Genomic DNA, 22,208 nt, shown 5'->3' on the forward strand with positions numbered 1-22,208 from the left:
GACTTGAGCACTCCGAATGTGCGCTCCACTATGCCCCTGGTTGCAATATGAGCAGTGTTGTATCTTACCTGGGGTGGTGTGGTGGGGTTCTGGATTGGCATCATCATGTGGTTGCTCAGAGGGTAGGCACTGTCCCCTGGGGAGGTGATAATGGTTGTGATTATTTGGGTTTGTGTATTTGTCTGTGTGTGACAATCATGCATGTGCACAGGCATTTGTACTCATACTAGGAGCCATGTGTTGCCATGCTTCCCAGCTTCCAGGGCCCAGCTCAGGGCAGACATTCTGTATATGAAACTGTCATGGGTAGAGCCAGGCTAGTTTGCATAGACAGAGGTTATGATTCCCTTGGCATCGCATACGACCTGCACGTTGATGGAATGCCAGTGATTGCGGTTTCGATAGATGTGCTCAGTGGCCCTAGGTGGACGTAGGGCCACATGGGTGCAATGTATGGCACTGAGCACTTTGGGGAAGTGTGCCACACTGTACATAGCCTGCCTTTCTGCAGGTGTTCAGGGCATGTATATGTGCCTGCAGACTGAGGGCACGCAGTCATGATTGCCAACACCTGGTGTAGTCAGAGTGACTGCGTTGCCTGTGAGACACCACCCACTATGGCAGTAGTCTGCTGAAATGACCCAGTGGACATAAAATGCAGGACATTGAGCACCTTCTCCAAGGGACTCAATGCTTGGGAGCACAGGGTGGGGGATGTAAGGTCATCTTCCCACTCCCTGACCAGGTTTAGGATGATACGAGGTCAAAACCTATACCTACCGTAGACCTGCCATCAGGCATCCCAAAAAGGCTAGTCTGGGAAAATAAATGCGGGCCCTGGCTATTCTCCTCCTGCGGTGTCCCACGATCAGTGCTGCGACAAATGAGGCATTCATCATAGCTGTATATACGTGTTTGTTGTTTGCGCACACTTTTATACTGCGTGCGGGGATGCTTCTGCCTGCCTTCATGTGGTGGATGTGTTGATGCCTGTGCGCGTCTTTTAGCATGTGCAGGTTTCCAGTATTCGATTCCATGAATACGTGTTGTTCGCATGCGTGTGGGCGTTCCGTGTATTTCCCTGCAGTACTTTCCCAGTTACGCCTTCTTTTTCACGTGTTGTTCCCCATTCCACGTGTTGTGCCCCATGTCCCGCCCCCTTTTTGGTGTGTGCGCCAACGTTGTGCGCTATCCCTGTGTGCATCGCACACAGCGTTCGGGATGTTGCAATGACGTGTGCGCCTGTGTGTGCCACGCACGGATTTGGCACACATCCCGGGGAAAACACACACAGGCCCTTCCATGAATCGCACACGTGTGCTTGCTTTTTCACGCTTGCGCCTGCTTGCGCCAAGATTTTTGGCACACATTCGTTCCATGAATCGGCCCCCAAGTTTGTCAACATCCACTTTGACAAACTTGCAGAAGTTAAAAAAGATTTGCCACACAATAGCACGTTTCCTTCTTTTCAAAGACATGTACATAGATAGAGAATAATTTTCTCTATCTCTTGCATATGCTGTCACTATTCACAAATCACAAGGTCTAACCCGAGAACAAGCATTGATTGACATTGGCAGCACAGTCTTTAAAGAAGGTATGAGTTACGTAGCACTTTGACATCTGCGTACACTGAATGGTCTATTCCTAGTTAACTTTGATGCAAACAAAGTTAACGCTGACATTCCTTGCATCCTGGAACACAACAGGCTACGTGCACAATACACCCCCATCTAGATATCTACCCTGTACCTCAAAAAAGGAGAACCTTTAAAAAGAGAACTAATACAAACAGAATCTATAACAGATCTTCCACCAATACTGCTAAAGAAACAACAACCAACTCCTTCTCCATCAAAGACTACAACCACAAAACTGTCTGGTACAAAATCAACTGCACGTCTATCTGAAAACATAGACACACATGTCTCATCTCCAGTAAAATCTGCAGGCCCATCAAACGATCCACAAACAGAACTCTCTGGGCCATTCAAATTCAGCAACACAACTGGAATACATTGTTATGCTAATGTAACAATCAGTCTTCATTTTCAATTGCCACATATTTTCACAACATTTACTTAAACAGCTCAGACCAGTTGTGTTTGCAAATGCTTGTCCTTCATAGAAATGCCACAAATAATCCTGACAACAGTTACAGTGTCTCAGGTATAAGGCATGAATTAGACTACTGTGCAGGAATGATAAAAATTTACCATAAACACACAGGAAGATCCACAAGAATTCCAAATGTGTTTACTATAAGTACTGGAAACCAAAAACATACCCATAAATACATGTGGAAACATACATGGGGCCTCATTACAAATCATCCGGTATGGAAACATCGGTGGCGGTAAACCCGCCGCCACCGTTGTTTCCATGCCGGGCGATCACAACTCCTGCAGGCGGGAGGTGACGTTCACCTGGCGGGTTTAACACCGCCCTCCTGGAGGCATACGAGGCAACACTGGCAGCATTAAGAGATGCTGCCGGTGTTTCCATGATCCCCATTCCCATTGAGGCCATAGGACACAATGGGATTGGGGATTAACACCATTCCGCCTCTGTGATTCCTGGGAAACCAGGGTTGTAATGCCCCAGTAATTCCGGGAATCATGGAGGCGGAATGGTAATACAAGTCCAGCGGTAACCATGCGGTTTTACTGCTGCGGTTACCGCCGGACTCGTAATGAGACCCATGGACTCTCTGCAACCATGTTTCACAAGAGCACATCCCTAATGAATGATTTGTATATGTATCCATACCAAATTATGAATCTGTTGCATTTCACCAATTTCTACAGAATGCAAATCATGGAATGTTATACCCTTTTTGCAATTCAGACAATCGTACCACCATATAAATGAATTCACATAACAAATATGTCATACTAATGCTTTTAAGGTATAATGAAGATGGTACCAAAAATAACTGTAAACTTACAGGCTTCACACACGGCCAAGTATATCTTGGAAAGTAAATCTTCACAACAGTAGGTATAATATACCACACTGGTGCCACAACCACTTCAGGACACTATAATGCATATGTCAACAAGTGGTTGGTTTGAATGTAACAACTCCTCCATTACTCCAAAACATAGGTTACCAGCAAATCTAACAGAAGCCTATTTAATATTCGTTCAACCAAAATGTAGTCACTAAGCGGTACCACAATTAACAGTGAGAATACGCCAACAGGTTTCCAGGTACTTAGAGCATACCCTCTATTGCAAAACACTTCAAATACAACATCACAATTCTTATACGACAAAACATCTTCTAAACTCTAATGTAGTTATAATACACCAACAGGTATCTAACTATTTTAAGCATTCCCTTAATCACAACATACTTAAAAAAAAATACTATCACACTTACACTCACATAATTGTAATCAGGTTTTTTTTTTGTTATCCTTTATGAATTTTTTTCTCCCATTGACTCAATGATTGTTTAATGTCAATACAACAGCAGTGTTTCATACACTAATGTTGTACCAAACATAGGACTGTAAAGTGTATGAGGGTCTAAAAAAGTAAATGTGTATGTAAAATGATATGCAATTAAAGCTTTTAAACTATCCTGCTTAACAATTTATACTGTTTTTTTCCAAAGAAAATGAACCAGAGATTCCAGCTTCATAACACTGAGGAACTAAGTAACCATATCAAGTATAATCAAATACATATTCCATAAGCACTCTCCTCAATTGTACTTCAATCATAAGTACCATATACAGTTCAATTGTATTATTCCACCATATTACAAACACTTGATACTCCCATTACCTTAACTATAATTACTATACACATATTACTAATGTGTTTATTCTGACAATACTCCTACTACATTACATATACTTACTTTATACATATTACTACTGTGGTGGATGTGGCCATTTGCCAGATTCTGGGTGTAACGCCTGTGGCTGTGCCACCAGAATCTGGCCACTGGCCACAACCACCACAAAACAATTAACCATATCATTAATTAATTAATAATTATTTTAGTATTTATATAGCGCTACAAACCCTCATGTACCTAAGCGCTGCTTATTATTACCCACGGTGTGTGGTGCTCTTTTATCGACCTCGGAAGGATGAAAGGCTGAGTTTGGCCGTGCCGGGATTCGCACCTGCATCAGCAAGATCTGCACGGATGTCAAAGAGAGCGCTCTACTCACTGTGCTATCAGACCGGAAATATAAAAAGTACGTACCATACCCCGTCAACTAATAAAACTCACCCTGAACCCCCTGCACTGAAATTGACCGCAGACTCAGCAGCGTATGCAAACTATTTTTTCCACCTATAGAAACAGATCCATATCATCTTTATTCCACTCCCCTACTTTCCAAACCCTCTTTCACCCACCAAATTACTCTAAATGTGTTTCCCAATCTGTCCGTTCACGGAGCTGTGAGTGAACAACCAAGGTGTCCTCTGACCACTACTACAACTGCCCGACATTTTTCCACCTACATAAATAGCCCCATATCACCTTTTTTGCACTCCACCATCCTTCACAGCCCCCTTTTCCACCACCAAACAACCCCAAATGTGTTTCCAGACTTTTTCCCCATCGCAATGTCCATGGTCAGCATTGACTGTCCGTGGATAAAACATGGTGGGCGTTTCAGAAAATATGACGCACCTCATGCTTTTCAACATCCAATCAGTGGGTGTGCCTGATGTCTGCAGACCTCACGCCACTCTCTGAGCAAATCGGACCCGAACAAGGAATTGGGTCCATGGACCAAATCCAGATATCACTGATTTGTTTTTACCTACTTTTTAGCCTTTTTTTTTTAAAACAACTGGACAGATTTACACCAAATCTACAAAAGCACGCTTTTGTGACCAATCTGCTGCACCTTGTGTGAATTTGGTGAAAATCCGTCCAGCGATTTGGGCTGTAGATGTGAGCAAAATTGTTTTGTAATTGCATCTTTGGGAAAAAATACACATTTTAGGACCCCCCTATAACTTTGCCCCCGCTTTACAAAACTCAATCTGATAGGGTCATGTACTTTTTATGCAAAGTTTTGTGAGGATTCATCCACAGGGGTGAAGTTATAAGCCGCCCAAAAATTTCCCTTCCAATGTGTTGAGCAATTTAACCATAACTGCACCGCCGTTACCGCACATATATACATATATATATTCAATGAAAAAACTTTAGTTAATGATCAGTTAAGGTAAGAAAAATTGCAACAAAACTCCTGAAATTGAACACATTGGGGAACTCAGGACTGGCTTCACTCGGTGCAATCTCCTCTATAATACTCTGTATCCAATAATGGCATTTTATATGGCATTGCAAATCCCTTCTCTTCTAATAAATATGTCCTCTTGGTGTTTGATTTATTTCTACAGCAAAAAAATTGGCTTTGCATCAGGAACGCGCTGAGTGAAGCTGGTCCTGAGTTCCCCAAAGCGTTGAATATTAGGGGTTTTGTTGCGATAGGTTTCTTACCTTAAGTGATCATTAACTAAAGTATTTTCATTGACTTTCAAGGGTTTTGTTATTCCCGTGCCCACTGTCCATTTTAAACACTACCAGACCACTAGTAAAGGGCTTTGGCCTTTGGCCATGGGCAGTGATTTTTTACCCTCGACCTCACTGTATCTGTTAAAATGACTAAAAATGTATCAATTTCATTTTTGCATAACAGCAGGTATGAATATAATTAGGGGTTCCTGTCTTCAATGGGTTTTTTTACTTGTGGGGGTGATTGTCCAGTGTTTTCAAAACATATCAGAATCTGTGTTTATCAGTGTTTTCCCATGTGCCCCCTACAAACAATCACAGATAACTGTTTTTTCCAGTTAAACCCACACATATTATTTTATTGTTTCATTGTGTGCATAGCTAATCTAATATATCTCATGAGTGGTTGTACGAAAAACAAATGCCCAGGCTTGAGAGGTTAACCACGAAATTGACCCTAATGCAACCACCGCTCAAAGATGTCCATCAATCGCAGACTGATTTTGACTGTGGTATTGTTATGTATAAGAGATGTCACGCTTTGAAAATTCACAGTATTTTTAGGCAACTCGCAGTGAGATTAAATTATTTGCCAAGGACCACACACTTTGGTTAAGCAGCATGCTACAAGCTCCTTGTTTTATGGCCGTTTCTTCGTGACTGTTGTGATACATCACACAACCCCAACTAACCACATTTAAGCTGCATGGAAATGGGAACAGAATGACCGACTGCAAGAATAACATATGCCCAGGTCATTTTTCCCCCGCCGCGAAAATCAAAAACTGGCACCCATTAATAGACATACAGTAAGTGAACATATATCCTAAAATGAAATATACAAATGTAGTTCAATCGACCTTCCTCTCAGAAGAATGTGTGCAAGACAAAATAGCATTGGGCTTTTAAAAAAATGTATGAGCACCAGAAAAATTACTTGAGAGATGAAATGTTCCAATAACCATGCAGGCAATGTATAAAAGGTCACTTTTACACCCAGCAATCTGTAGTGAAATATTCCCATGAAAACAAAATCCCAATACGAAACATGTGTTTGTGGTCTTGTGGGTATGCATCTGTACTTGGAACATGACAACCTGAGTAAATTCCTGGTTACCAAATACTTGAGCAAGCTTGCCAACCTCAAAAAAACCCCAGGGGTTGCTCTGCCCTCTGAAAAAAAGTTACACTGGTCACCCATATGTGTGCCCTAGAAAAAAGCAGCAATCATGGGAAAATAACTGCACCGTTGTCCAGGGTTGCACCCTCTCTTGCCATATCCTGGACAAATACTCATGACATACTTGCCCTCTCATGTTCTCCCCTCCTCAACCCCATTCCTGGCTTTCAACAATGCTCTGCTTTATACAGAAACCTTGAAAAGTAAACATTAGTGATGTCGCTAGTGATGTCATCATTGTGGTCCATAGGCTGCATGTCATGTCATTGATCATGTCATATGTGACACCATCTTTGATGTCCTGGTAGTGTTAGCAGTGCATGGCTGTGGTGTGAGTTGTGGTTGCACAGCTTACCATAACTGGAACATTTTTTTATTTTTTTTATTTTACTTGTAACCATAACATTCCTTTAATAAAGTTTTTCCCAGAATTTCATAGGTTTTTATTAGTGCATCTTAACCATGACTTCCCTTTAATGAAGTTTTGTCAGTGAATTTCATAGATTTTTATGTGTGAACATTTTTTATGATGTTACATTTTTTTTGTATTGGTTATTAATAATTCCTCTTTTAACACATATGAAAGAACTATAAACGTCCTTTAACAAACACATGAGTCACATGCCCCAATAAGAAATCAGAGTAGACATTTGTCCTTGCCTATGTTATGTTATGTATGGTATTTGGCATTTATATAGCGCCTTATGTATCATTGGTATGATCTCAAAGTGCTGGTAGGTTGAACGCCCTCTGGAACCGAAGTTCAAGTCAGTAGAGAGAGAGAGAGAGTCATAAGATGCGTGGGTACACCGGATGGCTGCTTCTAAGCGGTAGGTGTGGTGGTGGGGAGGTCAGTTGTATGTGTTCATTCTGGATGGTGGACATCCAGACTGATTTCTGGCTGTGTTAGGCCTGAGGAGACGCTTAAGCTAGCGGTGTGTGCTCAGCTAGCTGTGTTTATTTAGGATGATGAGGAGTATGTGGTGGGTGTTAGTATGAGAACAGCTATACCGAATGTGTCATAGTATCGCTGTGTTCTAGTTGAAAGTGGTGTATAGGAGAGAGTAAACATGGTAGTGTGATATGGTGGTTATCAGTAAAAGCGGTTGAGATCGAGCACTCATCTATACCATTTATTCTATCCGTTTTATTTACTCTGACCATTCATTCCAGTTCGTCTGTTCATCTATCACGTTTCTTACATCTATTTAATCTACTACACCTTCTATCCATTCCATCCACTCGATCCTTCATCGACGTGATCTACTCCATTAATTCTGTGGACCCATTTCATCCTTTGTTTCATCCACTCGACCCTTCATCCACGTGATCCACTCCAATCATTCCGTAGACCCATTTCATCCTTTGTTTCATCAACTATTTATTGTGTGCTAGCCGTTCCATCCTTCCTATTCATTCGATTTGCTCTGTGTGTTCTACCCACTCCATTTGTTCCATCCATTAGGTCCATTCCATCCGTTTAATGTGTTTTATCTGTTCCAACTGTTCCATCAACTCCATGTGTTTCATCCACTCCATCTGTGCCTTACACTCCATATGTTCCATATGTTCTATCTGTTCATCTGCTCAATGTGTTCCATCCACTCCATCTGTTCCATCCACTCCATCTGTTCCGTCCACTCCATCTGTTCCATCCACTCCATCTGTTCTGTCCACTCCATCTGTACTGTCCACTCCACCAGTTCCATCCACTCCACCAGTTCCATCCAATTCACCTCTTCCGTCCATTCTTTCTGTTCCATCTACTCCATGTGTTTCATCCATTCCATCTGTTTTATCTACTGCGTCTGTTCCATCTATCTCTTCCGTTCCTTCCATTTCATCCGTTCCTTCCATTTCATCCGTTCCGTCCATTTCATCCAATCCATCCGTTTTCTCCACTCCATCAATTCCATCCACTCCATCCGTTCCATCCATTCCATCCAATCCATACACTCAATCTACTCCATCCACCCATTCCATCCACTCCATCCATTCCATCCGTTCCATCCGTTCCATCCATTCCATCCACTCCATCCACTCCATTCACTCCATCCACTCCATCTGTTCCATCCGTTCCATCCACTCCATCTGTTCCATACACTCAATCCACTCAATCCACTCCATCCATTCAGTCTGTTCCGTCCACTTCATCCATTCCATTCACTTCATCCGCTCCATCCACTTCATTCATTCCATCTACTTAATTTGTTCCATCCGTTCCATCCACTCCATCCGTTCCATCCACTCTATCGGTTCCTTCCACTCCATCCGTTTCTTCCACTTCATCCGTTCCATCCACTCCATCCATTCCATCCGTTCCATCCATTCCATCCGTTCCCTCCACTCTATCCACTCCATCTGTTCCATCCATTCTATGTGTTTCATCCATTCATCCATTTTATCCACTCCATCCACTCCATCCACTCCATCCATTCCATCCATTCCATCCACTCCATCTGTTCCACCCACTCCATCCGTTCCATCTGTTCCATCCACTCCATACACCCAATCCACTCTATCAAATCTGTCTACTCAGTCCATTCCATCCACTTCATCCGTTCCATGCACTTCATCTGTTCCATCCACTGCATTTGTTCCATCCACATCATGCGTTTCATCCACGTCATGCATTTCATCCATGTCATCCATATCACCCGTTCCATCCACTCCATCAGTTCCATCACTCCATCCATTCCTTCATTGTATTTACTCCATCCACTCCATCCACTCAATCCACTCAATCCATTCCATCCACTCCATCCGTTCCATCCACTCCATCCATTACATCCACTTCATCCGTTACATCCACTCCATCCATCCATCCACTCCATCCGTTCCATCCACTTCATCCATTCCATCCCCCTCATCAGTTTCATCCACCTCATCCGTTTCATCCACCTCATCCGTTTCATCCACTTCATTCGTTCTACTCTGTGTATCCGTTTTATTTACGCTGTCCGTTTTAGTTTTCCGTTCGTTCAGGTCATTGTGATTGATTGCTATCTTTTTCAACAAACTGGGATTTATTTTATTTTTTTTTAAGGGAAGAGCCAAGTTTTCAGTAATTTGCGGAAAGACATGAGGTCTTCGGTGAGTCGAATGTGGGTTGGAAGTGAGTTCCACAGAGTGGGGAGCTGGGCTGAAAATGATGAACCACCTAACCTCACTGAGTTGGTGTTTGGTATCACTAGGAGGAGGGCAGAGCTTGATCTTAGAGTGCGCGATGGGTGGTTGGGTTTTAGCTTGTCCTGAAGTTATTTGTCATGATCTCTGCTTCCAAAAGGTCAGGGTTTTCCCAACTCCCTTGGAAGCAGATCCATAACCCAGGTTCCGAGTGCCAACCAGTCCCAATTGGGACCTTTTGGACCCAGTCCTGGCGCCAGTGGCACCAGGCTCATAAATATGCCCAGTCCCAGCGCTGGAAGCGCCGGGCTCATAATGCTTGGGTGGACTTACCTGCAGCAGACCATGCTGCTTACTTGCCTGCCAGTTGAGCCTCTGATCCTCTTCTGTTTGGAACTACTTTTCCTGTCGGGTGGGGCTGGAGCCACTCCCTAGATTCAGAACACTGGAACTCTTCTGGAAGGCAGGAACTCTTTTCTTACCAGGAACTCTTTTCTTACTTAGGCGTGGCTGTGGAAGGAGACACCTAAGCACTACAGGAGGCTATTTAAACCACACCCAGTGGATGAATCTTGCTTTGCGTTATTCTGCACCCTCTGCAGCAGAACGCTCATCGTGTCTTCTGCATCCGGTCCTGGGCCTAAGGAAAAAGGCTTACCATCCTGAATCCAGTCTTCAGCAACACCTATAAAGACAAGAAAGAACAGGTTAGCATTCCGGCATCTGAAAGGCAAAGGCTTACCTACTCTTCGTGCGCTCCGGAGGTCTTCACACTGCATTCCGGCATCTGAAAGACAAAAGCTTACCAACTCTTCGCACGCTCCGGAGGCCGTCGGCGCTGCATCCCGCATCTGAAAGACAAAACAAGGTGCGTTTAAAGACATTGGGGAACTTTAATACTCACGTGCCATTACTCCTTTCCACATCTAACCCAGTGGGTATCCCGGCACCCTGCAGCCGCTCCGAACTTGTACCTGCAAAATAAAAAGACAGTTAGAGCGCATCGTGAAGCTGGCAACAAGCGCTTACTTACGTGCTTCCAGGCGCTTCTATTCATCACACGGGCTCCATCTTCAACTCACTTCAGCCCGTCATCCGCCATCGCCGGAACCCTGCAAAACAAGAGACATCATTATTAAAGACTTTAAAGACATTTGAGTTACTCGAAACTTATCGTTCGTGCAGTAAACGACGGACAGCAGTCCTCTGAAGTCAAGAGGCCTGCGCTACCTATCCAGTGAAGAAACTGGTTACAGCACCCTGCCCCGAGGCAGATGGAGAGCTCGGCATTCACTTACCTAAGGTGAGAGCGTTAACCTGTGGGGGTCTACAGGAGAGGAGAAGAGGAAAGAGATAGGAACACCCCAATAACCCCAGTTCATTAACCCTGTATTTTCTATCTGCAGACATCTTACTCTGCACGTCAGGCATACAGGGCACAGAGGTCCAGCCCAAAGAGCCAACCGGGTGCTGCACATCACCTTTGAAGATACGGTAGTCGCCCAGTCAAGACCGGCGCCTCTGCGAGAATCAGGTGAGCGTTACAGAACGCAAAGCCTACCGCAAAACTCTCGCCCAGGCGCTATGGAAACCTCGGATACTGACCACTTAGCCCAGTTACTTGGGGAACTAAGGGCAGAAGTGCATGCAGCTCGTCAGGAAACGAACGCTCTAAGAAGGGAACTAATTATTTCCAAGGAGAGAACAGATGATCTTGCTAGACAATTGCTACAGTCACAAGCCGGACAGACCCCGCTACCCGCATCAGGGGCAAATCTTCCTTCAACATCCTCTATGAATCCAGTGCAGATCAACCTACCTGGGAATGTACCTCTGGCTCCGCCCGAACGATTTTCTGGTGACCCAAAGAGGTTTGCGGTATTTATCAATCAGTGCCGGTTGCACTTCTTATGCCGGCCAGCAGCCTTTCCAACTGATCAAGCTAAAGTAGCTTTTGTACTTTCGTACCTTAGTGGCAAGGCGGCAGACTGGTCGATCCCTCTAGTTAATCAAGATGATCCGGTTCTCCATGATTTTCAAGCCTTTCAGCTTAGTATGGAAAAACTGTTCGCAAGACATGCACAGGGGCAGGCCTTGGACAATGAGCTTCTTTCGTTGCGACAGGGTAATCAAGACCTTTTGGCTTATATTGCATCTTTCAATAGACTAATAGTGGAAACTCAATGGCCTGAGGACAAAAGGATTACGCTGTTTTATAGAGGTCTACGTGGAGAGCTCAAAGACGTTTTAGCCCAAGTAGTGAATCCCCCACAAGACTGTTCGGATTATATAGACTTGGTCGTTCAAATAGATCACAGACTGCAGAACAGGAAGGCCGATCGTTCCAAGTTTGATGCTCGAGTATTTTCCAAACCGCCAACTCCTTCCAAAGGAGTAGACTCTGGGGAACCCATGCAAATAGGGGGTCTGAAAGGTCCTCTAACACAAAGGGAGCGGGAAAGGAGAAAACAGTTTCAATTATGCCTATATTGCGGAAACTCAGGGCACTTTCTTCGAGACTGTCCGGTGAAACCTGCCAAGAAGGCAGTAGGAGCTGCAGTTACCACAGTTACAAACTCTGAGCAGGGAAACGACCTCGCCCGACAAGAATAGAGGTCCTCTTGCCGAGCGTGAAAACCAGTTCCGTGACCTCGCATTTCGTGATACCTATGGTCCTCATTAGTCCTGATAATCCGGATCGATTACATGCAATTGAAGCTTACGTCGACAGCGGTGCCATTGGCAATTATGTGGATCATGAAATGGTTTTGAGGATGAATCTAACTCTTTGTCCCAAGGCTGTAAAGGACGTCATTACTACGGTGGATGGTACGGAGATAGCCTCCGGGCCAGTAACGCATACCACTCAAGAGGTGACGCTAGTAAGTCAAGATGGACACCATGAGAAGATCATGTTCGATGTGATCAAGGCCCCTCAGTTCCAGATTATTCTAGGGATACCTTGGTTAGAGAAACACAATCCTCTGATCGATTGGCGAGCAAGAACGGTCCAGTTTCTAGAATGTGTCTCTACTTGTCACCCTCCACCTGGTGTTGCACTGGCAGCAATTTCTTCAGAGACTCCCCAGTTACCTCCCGAATACCTAGAATACCAAGATGTTTTCCGGAAGGAGCAGGCTAACTCTCTACCTCCTCATAGGTCTTATGACTGCCAGATAGACCTGATACCTGGATCTACTCCTCCTTGTAGTAGAATTTATGCCCTCACCGAGCCTGAGAACCTTCACCTTCGACAATACCTGGATCAATACCTGGCAAATGGGTTTATTCGTCCTTCCAAGTCCACTGCCTCTTCAGCTTTGTTCTTCGTTCCAAAAAAGGAAGGAGACCTTAGAACTTGTATCGATTATCGCTCCCTGAACCAGATCACCGTTAAGAATAGATATCCGTTACCTTTGATCCCTGAACTCCTGGGCCAAGTCAGAAAAGCATGCATATATACAAAGCTGGATCTTAGAGGAGCTTACCACTTGGTACGAGTAAAAGAGGGCGATGAATGGAAGACGGCCTTCCGCACCAAGTATGGGCTATTTGAATATCAGGTCATGCCCTTTGGACTTTGCAATGCCCCGGCCGCCTTTCAATATTTTATGAACGATGTCCTCAGAGAGCTCATAGATGTGTGTGTTGTTGTTTACATCGACGACATTCTCGTTTATTCTTCATCGGAATCTGAACATCGGAAACACGTGAAAATGGTCCTCGAAAGATTGCGTCAACACAAACTTTTCGCTAAGTTGGAAAAATGTGTTTTCAACGTGACTGAAGTTGAATTCTTGGGATTCATATTATCCCCTGGCGGAGTGCGTATGGATTCAAAGAAGGTCGATGCAGTTCTCAAATGGCCATCACCATCCTCCGTAAAAGGTGTGCAAAGCATGTTAGGCTTCGCTAACTTTTACCGCAGGTTTATCCCAGAGTTCTCTCGAATAGTCCAGCCCATCACTGCCTTGTTAAAGAAAAACAAACGTTTTGAATGGTCTACCGAGGCGGAACAAGCTTTCCAGGATTTGAAGACTAAATTTATCTCTGCACCAATCTTAAAACACCCTCGCCCCGAACTCCCCTACATCGTGGAAACTGATGCTTCAAGCCTTGCCATGGGGGCAGTTCTATCACAAAAGGACCCGGTAACCAACCAGTTGCATCCCGTGGCATTTTGGTCCCGCAAATTTTTGCCTCCTGAAGTCAATTACACGATTACTGACAAGGAACTTCTGGCTATCAAGTCTGCCTTTAAGGCTTGGCGGCATTATCTGCTGGGGGCCCGACATACCGTTACTGTGATTACGGATCACCGAAACCTGCAATATTTGAAAACCGCAAAAGCCCAATCCTCTAGACAACTCCGTTGGGCATTATTCTTTGCCGAGTTTGACTTCATAATTACCTATCGACCTGGTACAAAGAACGGTAAAGCCGATGCCATTTCTCGGATAGGAGTGGAAGAACACTTGATCAACGCTAAACCTGTACCAATCATTCCCGAACAAAGAATTCTGGGTGTAATCGCCACAGAATCCATAGAGGAAGTTAAGGATAAAACCAGGCAACTTGTAACTCCAGCAGACATACAGAATTGGCATCTGCAGGGAAAGGACATTGCAGTAAAGGACAACTTATTGTATTTCCAAGAACGATTATACCTACCCAGCACAGATTTACAGAAAAAAGTAATCTCTTGTTATCACGACTCTTTAATAGAAGGTCATCCCGGTATAGCCAAGACCTCAGAAAAGATCAAGCGCTACTTCTGGTGGCCGTCTTGGAAAAAATATATCAGAGACTTTATAATGTCCTGTGGAGTATGCGCCCAAAACAAGAGTCAAAAGGAAAGACCAGCAGGCCTCTTACGCCCCATTGACATCCCACCTCGCCCTTGGCATACGCTTTCTATGGACTTCATCACCGATCTACCTCCATGCTCCGGATACAATACGATTCTAGTAATCGTGGACCTATTCTCCAAGATGGCGCATTTCATTCCGCTCAAAGGCTTGCCAACAGCAGCAACTCTGGCCCGAGAATTTCTCGAAAACATCGTCCGACTGCACGGTTTTCCTTCGGTTCTAATTTCGGATCGAGGTAGTCAATTTATTTCTCATTTTTGGCGAAGTTGCTGTCGGTCGGCTCAAATTGATGTGAGACTATCGACCAGTCACCACCCTCAGACCGACGGACAAACCGAGAGGACCAATCAAACTCTGGAACAGTATTTACGCTGCATGCTGCAACAAACTGAAAAAACTTGGAAAGATATCCTTTGGATAGCCGAGTATGCCTACAATAACTCTGTCCATTCGGGAACTGGGAAAACCCCATTTTTTCTTTTGTACGGCAGTCACCCTCGAACCTCTGAGTTGGATCCCCTCCAAGATCTTGAAACACCAGCAGTAGACTACCTGCATTCTACAATCACCCAAGCCTTTAAGGAAGCTGTTTCTCACCTTCAAAGGGCTAAAGAACAATACAAGAAAGGAGCAGATCAACATCGGAAGGAAGCCCCTCACTATCAAGTAGGGGATCAAGTCTGGTTATCCACCAAATATCTATCTCTAAAAGGGCCACACACATTCAACCCAAGATACCTTGGTCCCTATTCCATCACTACCATAGTAAACCCAGTAGCGGTCAAGTTGGACTTGCCCCCGCACATGAAGATACATCCGGTCTTCCACGTCTCTCTATTAAAACCTGTGCAACCTCAAACCCGACTAACCAAATCTCCAAAACCTATCCTAGTTGATGGAGAACTCGAGTTTGAAGTCAAAAGCATTCTGGACTCCAAGATCTCCAAATCTAAACTATTCTACCTAATTGACTGGAAAGGCTCCGGCCCCCAAGAGAGATCCTGGGAACCTGCTGAATATGTCCACGCTCCTCGCCTAATAAAAAGATTTCACCGAACATTTCCTGACAAGCCAAAACCTCCGGAGAAGCCCGGTTTGGGAGGGGCCTTGAGGGGGGGTACTGTCATGATCTCTGCTTCCAAAAGGTCAGGGTTTTCCCAACTCCCTTGGAAGCAGATCCATAACCCAGGTTCCGAATGCCAACCAGTCCCAATTGGGACCTTTTGGACCCAGTCCTGGCGCCAGTGGCACCAGGCTCATAAATATGCCCAATCCCAGCGCTGGAAGTGCCGGGCTCATAATGCTTGGGTGGACTTACCTGCAGCAGACCATGCTGCTTACTTGCCTGCCAGTTGAGCCTCTGATCCTCTTCTGTTTGGAACTACTTTTCCTGTCGGGTGGGGCTGGAGCCACTCCCTAGATTCAGAACACTGGAACTCTTCTGGAAGGCAGGAACTCTTTTCTTACCAGGAACTCTTTTCTTACTTAGGCGTGGCTGTGGAAGGAGACACCTAAGCACTACAGGAGGCTATTTAAACCACACCCAGTGGATGAATCTTGCTTTGCGTTATTCTGCACCCTCTGCAGCAGAACGCTCATCGTGTCTTCTGCATCCGGTCCTGGGCCTAAGGAAAAAGGCTTACCATCCTGAATCCAGTCTTCAGCAACACCTATAAAGACAAGAAAGAAAAGGTTAGCATTCCGGCATCTGAAAGGCAAAGGCTTACCTACTCTTCGTGCGCTCCGGAGGTCTTCACACTGCATTGCGGCATCTGAAAGACAAAAGCTTACCAACTCTTCGCACGCTCCGGAGGCCGTCGGCGCTGCATCCCGCATCTGAAAGACAAAACAAGGTGCGTTTAAAGACATTGGGGAACTTTAATACTCACGTGCCATTACTCCTTTCCACATCTAACCCAGTGGGTATCCCGGCACCCTGCAGCCGCTCCGAACTTGTACCTGCAAAATAAAAAGACAGTTAGAGCGCATCGTGAAGCTGGCAACAAGCGCTTACTTACGTGCTTCCAGGCGCTTCTATTCATCACACGGGCTCCATCTTCAACTCACTTGAGCCCGTCATCCGCCATCGCCGGAACCCTGCAAAACAAGAGACATCATTATTAAAGACTTTAAAGACATTTGAGTTACTCGAAACTTACCGTTCGTGCAGTAAACGACGGACAGCAGTCCTCTGAAGTCAAGAGGCCTGCGCTACCTATCCAGTGAAGAAACTGGTTACAGCACCCTGCCCCGAGGCAGATGGAGAGCTCGGCATTCACTTACCTAAGGTGAGAGCGTTAACCTGTGGGGGTCTACAGGAGAGGAGAAGAGGAAAGAGATAGGAACACCCCAATAACCCCAGTTCATTAACCCTGTATTTTCTATCTGCAGACATCTTACTCTGCACGTCAGGCATACAGGTCACAGAGGTCCAGCCCAAAGAGCCAACCGGGTGCTGCACATCACCTTTGAAGATACGGTAGTCGCCCAGTCAAGACCGGCGCCTCTGCGAGAATCAGGTGAGCGTTACATTATTGAGGTCCGGTTATATGCATTGCTCGGTAAGAGATGCATAAGGTTTTGAGGGTCACCCTTCGTCCAACTAGGAGCCAATGGAGAGTTTTCAAGCTGGAGAGATGTGATCTCTTGGGCCAAGTGCTAGTAGCAGTTTGGCTGCATTTTGTGCTCTTTGCAGTTTAGTCAGGTGGTATGCTTGGACTCCGAGGTAGAGGGAGTTAGCGTAGTCCATTCTTGTCATTACAATTGATTGGACAATGGCGAGTCTGTTGGGAAAGGAGAGGTATGGAAAAATGCGCCTACGAATTTTGAGGTGGTAGTGGCAGGACTTAGAGACATTATTTCTTGGTGCAAGACGTTTGGGTCAGAGTCGAGAGTGCATCCAAGGTTTTTTACAGAGTTCGAGGTTGTCGGGGGATTGCCCATGGATGATGGCCAGGGTAGAGGGTGCGGAAGAAGTTTGGTGTTGCCACACAGCATGATTTCAGTTTTGGTGGGGTTTAAAAGGAGGTGGTTTGTGATCATCCAGTGATCAATGTCACAGAGGCAGGCAGCACGGTCGGGCTGGCAGCTGGGATTTGAGTTAAGGAGTTTTAGGATTAGTTGGGTGTCGTCGGCGTAGTTATAGTACAGGATATTGTGCGAGTGGATTATTGGTGGGTGGGTGGACATATAGAGGTTGAACACGAGGGCTGATAGGCATGCTCCTTGTGGAACTCCAGTATTGACTGGTCGGGCGGCGGAAGCAAAGGAGGAGAGGAGGGTTATTTGGTTCCTATTGTTGAGGAAGGATGCTAGCCACTTGAGAGCGTTTCCACGGTTCCCTAGGGAGTGCAGGCGGTCGAGGAGGATTGAGTGGTTGATTGTGTCAAAGGCGGAGGATAGGTCAAGAAGGAATAGTGCAGTGCATCCTGCCGAATGAGCAGTGTTTTTGAGGTCATCCCAGATTGAGATCAGGGTGGTTTCAGTTCTGTGTCGGGGTCTGAAACCCGATTGAGAGGGGTCTAGGAGATTGTTGGCTTCGACAAAGGCATTTAGTTGGGAGTAAGCATTTCGATCCATGAGTTTGGCAAGGAACCTGGTGTTTGAGATGGGGCGGTAGTTTTTGGGGTCGAGAGGGTTGAGGGAAGGTTTTTTAGAAGAGGCTTGACATGAGCAGTTTTGAACGCGTCGGGAAAAATTCCAGAGAGAGGGAATCATTTATGATGGTTCTCGCATATTTTCCTGCGCAGGTAGATGCAAATATTTCTTTGAGGGTTGAGGCTGGGCAGGGGTCTAGCGCAGAGCCGATTGGTGAGAAGTTTGAGAAATTGGTCAGTTGATATTGGTTTGAACAAGTCAAAAGTTGGGTGGTTTGCAGTTGCAGGTGGTGGGTTGGCAGGTAGGGTGGGTGGATTATGTGGTGGGTGCAAGAGAGTCAGTTTGTTGATCAGAGAATTTGTTCTTTCGAGAGCGGTGGTGTAGAAGTGGAGAGAGAGTGAGTCACAGAGTGACTGAGATGGGGTTAAATGGGTGGAGGTACATGATGGTTTGGTGAATTCAGAGATGATTTTGTGGAGCTCCTTGCTGGGGTTTCCACAGTTGAGGATTGCAGAGTTGTAATGGGCTTTTTTTCGCTTTCCGGATTTCGGCTTTGTAGAGGCGATGGTGCCGGGCCAGGGTGGATCTGCTCAGGTCGGTTTTCTCTTTACGCCATTTGTGTTCGAGGGATTTATATTGTTGTTTTGCAGCCTTTAGTTCTGGTGTAAACCATCTTGGAGAAGGGCCATGGCAAGCAGATGATTGGCAATTGGGGGTGAGCAGGATTAATGAGGTATTGAGCCATGAGTCAAAGGCGTCGGTTGTTAGGTGATCATTGCCTGGGGAGGTAGGGGGAGGAGAACGAAGGAGCGCGTTGGCTAGGTCTGGAAGGATCTTTAGTTTGTTCCAGCATGTGCGTAGATTCAGAGGTTCTGGTTCGGGAATGGGGAGGGGGGAGGGTGGGCGAATGTTGAAAGGGACAATTAAGTGTTCGGCCCAGATGATAGGGGTGGGGGGATTTAGATGTATGTCATAACGGAATACAGTTTTCCAACCTGACAACAGTCAGCCCACCAAGTCGGTACACGGCACGAACAGGCAAACACTGAAGATCTACTGCTGGACATCTTCCTGAACAAGTGCCCTCGCCAAATCCACCAAAGTCCCCTTCTCCACGCCGCCAAAACTGAAGAAATGGAGACTGGGTCTGCTGATGCCTCACTGCTGGAACCGTCCTTCAGCAACCTATTGAAAGGCCCACTGCCCAGGCAGCAAAGTTATATCACTATTTTTTGTGCTTACATTTTGACACTTTAAAAAAAAAATACAGGACAGATTTGCAAATCTATGCTTTGATGTCCTTGCTGATGGTATTCATACATGTTTGCTGCAATCCTGTTCAGCACTTCGGGTTGTAGCCACAAGCAGAATTTTGTTCCCTATTCCAGCCTATCAATATTTTAAAAAACTTCACCACATAGCCGTTCCTGATGACCCTGTCCACTTTAACCCCATTGTCGGTCCCTCATCATGGCCAGTGGCCAGATTGTCCAGGTTATCATGACCGGGACAATCTGACCACTGGCCATGGCCAGAGGCTATGCCTCAGTTACCAAAGGTATATCACTATTTTTGGTACCTACATTATAACACTTTTCCAAAAATATACATGGACACATTTGTGAAACCATGCTTTCGGGTCCATGCCAATGCTCTGTTCATGGGTTTGCTGCAAATCCGTACATGTTCGATTTTTTTAAAAGTGTCAAAATGTACGTACAGCAAATAGAAATATAACTTAGACCCCACTTTACAATATCCATTTAAACTTTTCACAAACATTAAAGTTTGGGTCTATAATCTGTGTTCAAACTGCTGTATAGGTTTGTCAAACAGCGACAAAGTTATAACCCATCTAAAAGTGTTGATACCCCCTCTAATTTGGCCTCCTGATTGACAAAATCCCACCAAACCTTGTAAAAACATTCAAATGCGTGTCTATAATCATTTTGTAAACATCTGTGTAGATTTGTCAACCAGAACCAAATGTAGAAGCCTTTCATATATTTTGGGATCTGGGCTTTGCAGTATTTTCTTACCGCCAAAATACCTTTAGCAATAATCACTCTCTGTATTCATATTGGGTCACACATAACAATAATACATTGCATTATTTCAGAATTCAGACCTATTTAGATAATGTGCGCGATAATTTGCGTGGTTGGTTGGTATAGTGGTTGGTTTATTTGTGGCCCCAATATCCAACATCCCTTGTTTTTTATCTAGATTGTCCTTGATCACTAGAGAGACCTCAGGCCTACATTTAAGGGATACCACATTTTCAGTGTTAGTGTTGTGTGCCACCATGGGCTATTGTGGTATTTTTGTGGTAAGTTCCACTACCTTATATACGGTATGGAACTATGTCCAAAGAGTCTCTCTTCATGTTGGCTCATGTACCTCCAACAAGCTATGTAACAAACAGTCACTCACAACTGTCCATACTGAATATAATCATGCACACATCTGTTTTAAAATGACAATTGCACTGTTTAAAATCTACCCACGTTTAAACCTTTTCCCATGCAAAATGAAAGAGAGAAATAATAAACACTAGCTATCTGTTTTCAGATATTTTTGTATTATAGAAATTTCCTTTAAACACAGCTTAACCTTTTTTTACAGAAATAAATGAAATGGTACAACATTATTTGTGATAAAATGAACAGAGAGCTGCGATAATATATTCAATTGGTTACATTAAATATGCTGATAAGGGACTGGGACTCCCTCGAATACACTGACTGAACAGTTTCGCACACTTTCGCACAGCTCCCACACACTTCTGTAATTACCTTATGTCATGGTCTCTGCTTCCAAAAGGTCAGGGTTTTCCCAACTCCCTTGGAAGCAGATCCATAACCCAGGTTCCGAGTGCCAACCAGTCCCAATTGGGACCTTTTGGACCCAGTCCTGGCGCCAGTGGCACCAGGCTCATAAATATGCCCAGTCCCAGCGCTGGAAGCGCCGGGCTCATAATGCTTGGGTGGACTTACCTGCAGCAGACCATGCTGCTTACTTGCCTGCCAGCTGAGCCTCTGATCCTCTTCTGTTTGGAACTACTTTTCCTGTTGGGTGGGGCAGGAGCCACTCCCTAGATTCAGAACACTGGAACTCTTCTGGAAAGCAGGAACTCTTTTCTTACCTAGGCGTGGCTGTGGAAGGAGACACCTAAGCACTACAGGAGGCTATTTAAACCACACCCGGTGGATGAATCTTGCTTTGCGTTATTCTGCATCCTCTGCAGCAGAACGCTCATCGTGTCTTCTGCATCGGATCCTGGGCCTAAGGAAAAAGGCTTACCATCCTGAATCCAGTCTTCAGCAACACCTATAAAGAAAAGAAAGAACAGGTTAGCATTCCGGCATCTGAAAGACAAAGGCTTACCTACTCTTCGGGCGCTCCGGAGGTCTTCACACTGCATTCCGGCATCTGAAAGACAAAATCTTACCAACTCTTCGCACGCTCCGGAGGCCTTCGGCGCTGCATCCTGCATCTGAAAGACAAAACAAGGTGCGTTTAAAGACATTGGGGAACTTTAATACTCACGTGCCATTACTCCTTTCCACATCTAACCCAGTGGGTATTCCGGCACCCTGCAGCCGCTCCGAACTCGTACCTGCAAAATAAAAGACAGTTAGAGCGCATCGTGAAGCAGGCAACAAGCGCTTACTTACGTGCTTCCAGGCGCTTCTATTCATCACACGGACTCCATCTTCAACTCACTTCAGCCCGTCATCCACCATCGCCGGAACCTGCAAAACAAGAGACATCATTACTAAAGACTTTAAAGACAATAGAATTACTCGAAACTTACCGTTCGTGCAGTAAACGACGGACAGCAGTCCTCTGAAGTCAAGAGGCCTGCGCTACCGATCCAGTGAAGAAACTGGTTACAGCACCCTGCCCCGAGGCAGATGGAGAGCTCGGCATTCACT

The sequence above is a fragment of the Ambystoma mexicanum genome, chromosome 4p (genome assembly GCF_040938575.1).
Source record: "Ambystoma mexicanum isolate Mex_15411 chromosome 4p, UKY_AmexF1_1, whole genome shotgun sequence".
Taxonomy (NCBI): domain Eukaryota; kingdom Metazoa; phylum Chordata; class Amphibia; order Caudata; family Ambystomatidae; genus Ambystoma; species Ambystoma mexicanum.